We start from the raw sequence: 6,412 nt of genomic DNA on the forward strand, positions 1-6,412 counted from the left end.
TTTCTTTTGTTTTCTTTTCTTTTTTTTTTTTTTTACTATTTTAGTTTTTATTAATAAAAAACCTAAAGTTTAGAAACCTAAACTCAGACAACTGCTTTGTTCTTGCATCTAATCTGACCATAAATCAGAGTAGCAATTCTTTATGAAAGGACTTAGGTGAGAACTGTCAATATATCAGTTCCATCAAAAACTCTAGGTTGGAATACCTTAAAAAGAGCAAATTAAATATGAGAAAGCACAGAAATCTCTCCCTCAAACAAGAGGGGCTTCCTTTAATAGTCTTTAATATAGCTCATTTGCAATCATATGAAAATCCATCAAGATCAATCATGTTGCACAATCCCTAAAGGATAAAACTGAGGAAACTCATGGATAATTTTCACAGCTTCATTGTAAAGTCCAAGATCAAAAGGATGGTTATCTTCTTTAAACTGGACATAAGTTTACACATGATGGTGGCCTTGGCGGTTACTCTTCTAACCACTTCCATAATTCCAGAGATTTCTTCATCAAGGGGTTCCATCAATTTGATGGTTCCATTTTTTCCTTCTCCGTCTGAAAGAACAAACATTTTTCCAGTGGGATGAATCTTTTCCAGCCTCCCTATGAAGCAGACAGGCTTGTCGATGAACTGAGCTGGCATGCCGGCATTGATGCGCAACCTGGGCAACTCCATCACGTCCACCATGATTGTGGTCCAACACTGCAGCGGGCGGGAAAACCACAAAAACACTCTTTTCTTTTTGAGCTATTTATAGCTTACAAAATTGGGTAAAGCAACAAATACTACCTTTCTCTCTGTACCTGAAAGCTCCAAAATGTAAAACTTATTTAGAATGCCACTGGGCTGAATCTACTTTCATTGCTAATGTCCCACTGCTAAAACTTACCTCTAGGGGAAATATAAGCACCTTCCCTCTAGGCCCAGGGATTACTGCAAAAGCAGTGGGCATGTGGGATTGTAAGTATGGATTCTGAGGTATGAATTAGTTCAGACCCTCCACATCAAGGGCTGGTATGCAGATGCCTAAACAGCTGACAAAATGAGAGACTTTACCTCCTGGGTCATTCTGTGGCCCCTTTCCATCTACCCCAACCTTAAAGAATTTCCTACTTCCTATAGAGTTAAAAGAAAATTACAGAGAGGATATCAAGTGACAAAGCTTCCTGGGTATAGTGCTCCCAGTTATGAGATTTATGAAGATAGATAGATATAATTATGTATAGTTTTTGTGCCTGGGGAGATCTTATTATTTTTTATTAGCCATCTTAGAACAAATTACTAAAAAGACTGCAAAAAGCATTGGAATACAACAAAAGTCTCTAAACTCCCTAGTTTAAATGGTTTTAACAAAATTCTTATGTTCTGTATAGCTAATTGCTACAAGTCTGTAACTGAAACCAAGACTGCAGTAGCTCAATGCATAAAATTTATAGATAAATCAGTTCTGAAAACTTGCCTTTTGGCTTTTTGACTCTTATATTACTTAGAAGATTTTAAAGGTTTGATGAACGCCTGCCCACCTCCACTCCTGCCTGGCCTAGAATGCTTAAATTGACTATGAGTCTTTTAGATCTAAGTGTCTTGGCTATGGGGGTCCCAGCAAGGGACAGGATGGGCGCAGGTCAGGTGGTCACACCACCGCGGCAACAATACACAACAAAATAAAAGTTTGGCCATTGATGGTGCTTCTGGCAAATCTTGGCCAGAAAGGGGAGAATGGAAACCAAAAATAAAATTCTAAGCACCCAGTTGGTTAAATAGACCCTTCTGTTGGCCAACAGGATCCCAAAGAAACCTGAAAAACTACTTCATGCCATGATGGGAATGGCAAAGCTGGATACACCTTCTTTTACCCTCCTGCCTTTTGAGTTTAGGCACAACTGACCAGCACTAACTCAAAAGACTGTCAACAGACTGTGGCAGTAAGATACCAAATTCCAACTTGACTCTGGTATAGCATCCCATGGCAGATCGCAGGCCCTGAAGGAAATCAAAGTATTTCACCACAAAATATATTTCTTTGACAAATTTTGTAATGGCCCTGCAAAGCTGTCTCTAGTGGGAAATGTGTCTTCTGTAGAGAATCTGCTTCCATAACTAGGTTTTTCCGGAGAGATTGATGCCTTTAAGGTCCAATAAGAGACATTTACATCTATTCTCTCTGAAGCCTGCTACCTGGAGGCTTCATCTACATGACCAGAACCTTGGCTTCCACAACTCCCTGTATCTTAACTCAAGAATTTCTTTATGCTGACTTCAAACTCTTAAGGGGCAAAACTTAACTTCTCAACGAATTGCCAATCAGGAAATCTTTGAATCCACCTATAACCTGGAAGCCACCTCATTCAAGATGTTCTGCCTTCCCAGGCCAAACAAATATATACCTTCCATGTATTGATTTATGTTTTTAACTTGTAACTTCTGTCTCCCTAAAATGCATAAAACTGAGCGGTAACCAAACCACCTTGGGCACATGTTCTCAGGACCTCCTGAGGCTGTGTCGCAGACCATGGTCCTTAACATTTGCAAAATAAGCCTCTAAACTGATTGAGACCTCTCTGAGATACTTGTTGGTTTACAAGGTTTACCTTCAGAGAAGAAACACCAAGAGTGCTAGTAGTCCACTGGGATTTAAGGAAGCAGGAGGAGAGTCCTCTACACCTATAATTCTTGAAGCGAAGTTTCAGTGGCTTTTATGGTGGCCAGGGCCCTACGCTGCTATAGGGACTCTGGTGACAGGTCAGATCTATGGCCTGAGATTTCTCCAGGCACAAACTTTGCTTTCATGTAGAATGCTAACCACTGGGGAGTTCGCAGCATGGCACAAAGGAGAGCCCACAGGCAATTATTTTAGGGGGTCCAAGAAGTTAGAGCCTGACTATTTGAGATTCCTGGGCTATTCCAGTGCAGAGAGAATTTGGAAGTGGCAGAAAGGAAAACATGTCAGGCAGTGCCTTTTTATTGAGGAGGTAAACTTTGGGGAAAAGTACACAAAATAGTGAGGAAGGAAAGGGTCATCTGCCCTGCCAGCCGAGGCAGCTGAGCCAGCACTGTCAGTTCACTCCCACGTCCAGAGGCCCAGGCACTCCTGGGCAGGGTTGCAGTGACAGAAGTAACACTTCTTTTTTTTTTTTTTTTTTTTTGAGACGGAGTCTCACTCTGTCGCCCAGGCTGGAGTACAGTGGCAGGATCTCAGCTTACTGCAACCTCCGCCCCCTCCCCGCCCCGGGTTCAGGCGATTCTCCTGCCTCAGCCTCCCCTGTAGCTGGGATTACAGGCGCATGCCACCATGCCCGGCTAATTTTTGTATTTTTAGTAGAGGCGGGGTTTCACCACGTTGGCCAGACTGGTCCCAAACTCTTGACCTCAGGTGATCCACCTGCCTCAGCCTCCCAAAGAGCTAGTATTACAGGCATGAGCCACCACACCCAGCCAGAAGTAACACTTCTTATAGCTGACAGCAGGGAAGTCAGCTGCTGGTGAGGAGGGGAATCATCCCTTGAACCCACCAAACTATCAGAGTCACTTGGGAGGAAAATAGGTCTTCCCACAAAGGATGGGCCTACTCAGCCCAGGGTAGCCTAACACAGGTCACGCCTTTGAAAACAGATTATTTCATATCTATGGAAATGCCTCCTTTGCTAGAGGACTGTCATCCAGACCATTTGAGTATGCGGAGTTCTCATAATGGTTTGGCTTTACCAGTACTAGCAATAGTCTCCACCAGGTAATAGCAGGTTAGGTAAGGCTAGAAGCTTACTCGTATCAGTGTGAGGTGATATTAGGGATCACGAAGGCCTTCTGATTCTGAGTGTACAAGTGAGCCAAGTCAATAATAGAGCAGCACCACTGGGGCAGGTAGAAGACAGGAGGTGATAGATGTTCACAGAGCGGCACAAGGGCTAGAGCCCAAAGTGCAACAACCAGTTCCAAAGTTGAGCCAAGGACCTGAGGGAGCAGGTGGACATGGGAGGCCGGAGCCATAGCAGGGTTCAGCTGTGTGGGACACCTAGAAACTGTATCCAAGGATTTCTTTCTTATATTATTTTTAATTTTTTCAAATTTAATTTTTTTGGAGACAGACTGTTACTCTGTCATCCAGGCTGGAGTGCAGTGGTGCAATCATAGCTCGCTGCAGCCTCGAACTGCTGGGCTCAAGTGATCCTCCCACCTCAGCCTCCTGAGTAGTTAGGACTACAGGAGTGTACCACCAAAGAGTTCTGTCTTTGAGATGACTTTGTTTTTTGATTTTTGTTTATTTAGAGACAGGGCTTCACTCTGTCCACGCTGTCACTCATGCTGATCTTGAACGCCTGGCCTCAAATGATCCTTCCACCTTAGTCTCTTGAGTTACTGGGATTACAGGCATGAAACACCTCACCTCAATCTGAGTGGTTGGTTACTTATTAGCCATGACATGAGACTGTGAAGTGACTTTTCTTCAAGGGCATCTTTAAGGCCCTGCTAGACATTTGACAAATATGTGATAAGCATATCTCTGCTAGACATTTGACAAACATCTGATAAGTTTATCCACAACATGGCTACTGGCCACTAGACCACACATTGCATTTGCTTACTCTTCTCAAGGCTTAAGGCCTCATCTCTTTAGTATCTCTGGAGGATTGGCTTTAAGATAATTTATATTTCCATTAGCTGATACTGCTCTTACTGCTCTGCTATCTTTTCTTTTTTTTGAGACAGAGTCTTGCTCTGTCACCCAGGCTGGAGTGCAGTGGCATGGTCTTGGCTCACTGCAACCTCCACCTCCCAGGTTCAAGTGATTCTTCTGTCTCAGCCTCCTGAGTAGCTGGGATTACAGGCATGTGCTGCCATGCCCAGCTAGTTTTTGTATTTTTAGTAGAGACAGAGTTTCACCATGTTAGCCAGGCTTGTCTTGAACTCCTGACCTCAAGTAATCCAGCTGCCTTGGCCTTCCAAAGTGAGTTACAGGCGTGAACCACCGCACCTGGCCTTTTTTTTTTTTTAAATAAATAGAGAAAGAGTCTCAGTGTGTTGCCAAGGCTGGTCTCAAACTCCTGGGCTCAAGCAATCCTCCCACCTTGGCCTCCAAAGTGCTGGGATTACAGGCGCAAGCCACTACACCCAGCCATCTGCTATCTTCTTTTACCACATTTTATAAATTTTAAAGTCTCTTTGAATAGTCCTATTTTACTTTATTCTACATTGACAGTTTTTTGATCCAGACTGTAGCAGGAGCTGCAGAAGTATTATTCTCTGTGTGGGACAGAAACTTTCTACATTCTGGATCTAGAGTGGGGCTCTAATAATGGATAAGAATTGAAAAATGGTACAAAGAAAACCAATTTTACAAAACATTTAGCTTTTAGAAGAAAACGTAGGTAAATATCATTATGACCTTGGTGCAAGGAAGGATTTCTTTAAAAAGATACCAAATGCACAAACTATAAAGGAAAAGATTATTAAAAAGCCAAATTTTAGAAAATAACATCTCTGAAGAAAGATAAGAGGAATTATAATTGTTTCTCAAAAACCAAAGCTTTAAGAGATGGTGAAAAGACTATACTGGGGTTTTACTACATAATCGACAACACATTCAATGTATTGGCTTAGTTACTGAATGTGTCAGAAAATTACCTCCCCCAGTTTTACCTATAATGTGAACTTTCTGACTAGGATTTGGAAATGACATCCTAGTGAAGACGTGGTGTATATGTACAAGGAATGAAGACAGCCAACTGTTTTGTTTTGTTTTTTCCACGAAGAGCAAATAAAAAGAAATGGATTTCACATGAGGAACAATGTCATAGGAAAATAGTGACTGAAATGGATTTCTAATGGCAAATGCCAGATTCAATGTGCCCTTTTTTAATAATGAAAACATATTTCTCCCAATGAGCACTGAGACTGTAGAAAAATTTTTTTGCCCTCCTCTAAGATAAATATTCCCGCTTACTCTTAAGACGGACTTACAGGCTGGCCATGGTGGGTTATACCCATAATCCCAACATTTTGGGAGGCCAAGGCAAGAGGACTGCTCGAAGCCAGGAGTTTAAGACCAATCTGGTCACCATGGCCAGACGCTGTCTCTACAAAAAAAAATTTAGCCTGGTGTGGTGGCGCACATCTAGCTACTCCAAGGCTGAGGCGAGAGAATTACTTAAGCCCAGGAATTCAGAGCTCAGTGAGCTATGATCACAGTACCGCAATCCAGCCTGGGTGACAGAGCAAGACCTTGTCTCTTAAAAGAAAAAAAAAAAAGACATAATTTCTAGTTTATTCCCTAAATCAGAAGCTCTTAACTAGGAATTTGCAATAGAATAATCTGCAGAATCTGGCGGAAAAAAATACAGGCCTTGGACCTGACTCCTGTGGCATTGATTGAGTAAAGTCTGGCTGGGCCCTGGCATCCATGTTTTTAAAAAT

At 42.3% G+C, this 6,412-nt stretch overlaps 1 pseudogene; it reads right to left on the reverse strand.

Moving 5' to 3' along the window:
- Positions 1 to 271: 271 nt before the first annotated feature.
- On the reverse strand, positions 272 to 688 carry LOC116809526 (replication protein A 14 kDa subunit-like; annotated as a pseudogene).
- Between the last annotated feature and the right edge of the window lie 5,724 nt (positions 689 to 6,412).

Source organism: Hylobates moloch, unplaced genomic scaffold (genome assembly GCF_009828535.3).
Source record: "Hylobates moloch isolate HMO894 unplaced genomic scaffold, HMol_V3 SCAFFOLD_1, whole genome shotgun sequence".
Lineage (NCBI taxonomy): Eukaryota > Metazoa > Chordata > Mammalia > Primates > Hylobatidae > Hylobates > Hylobates moloch.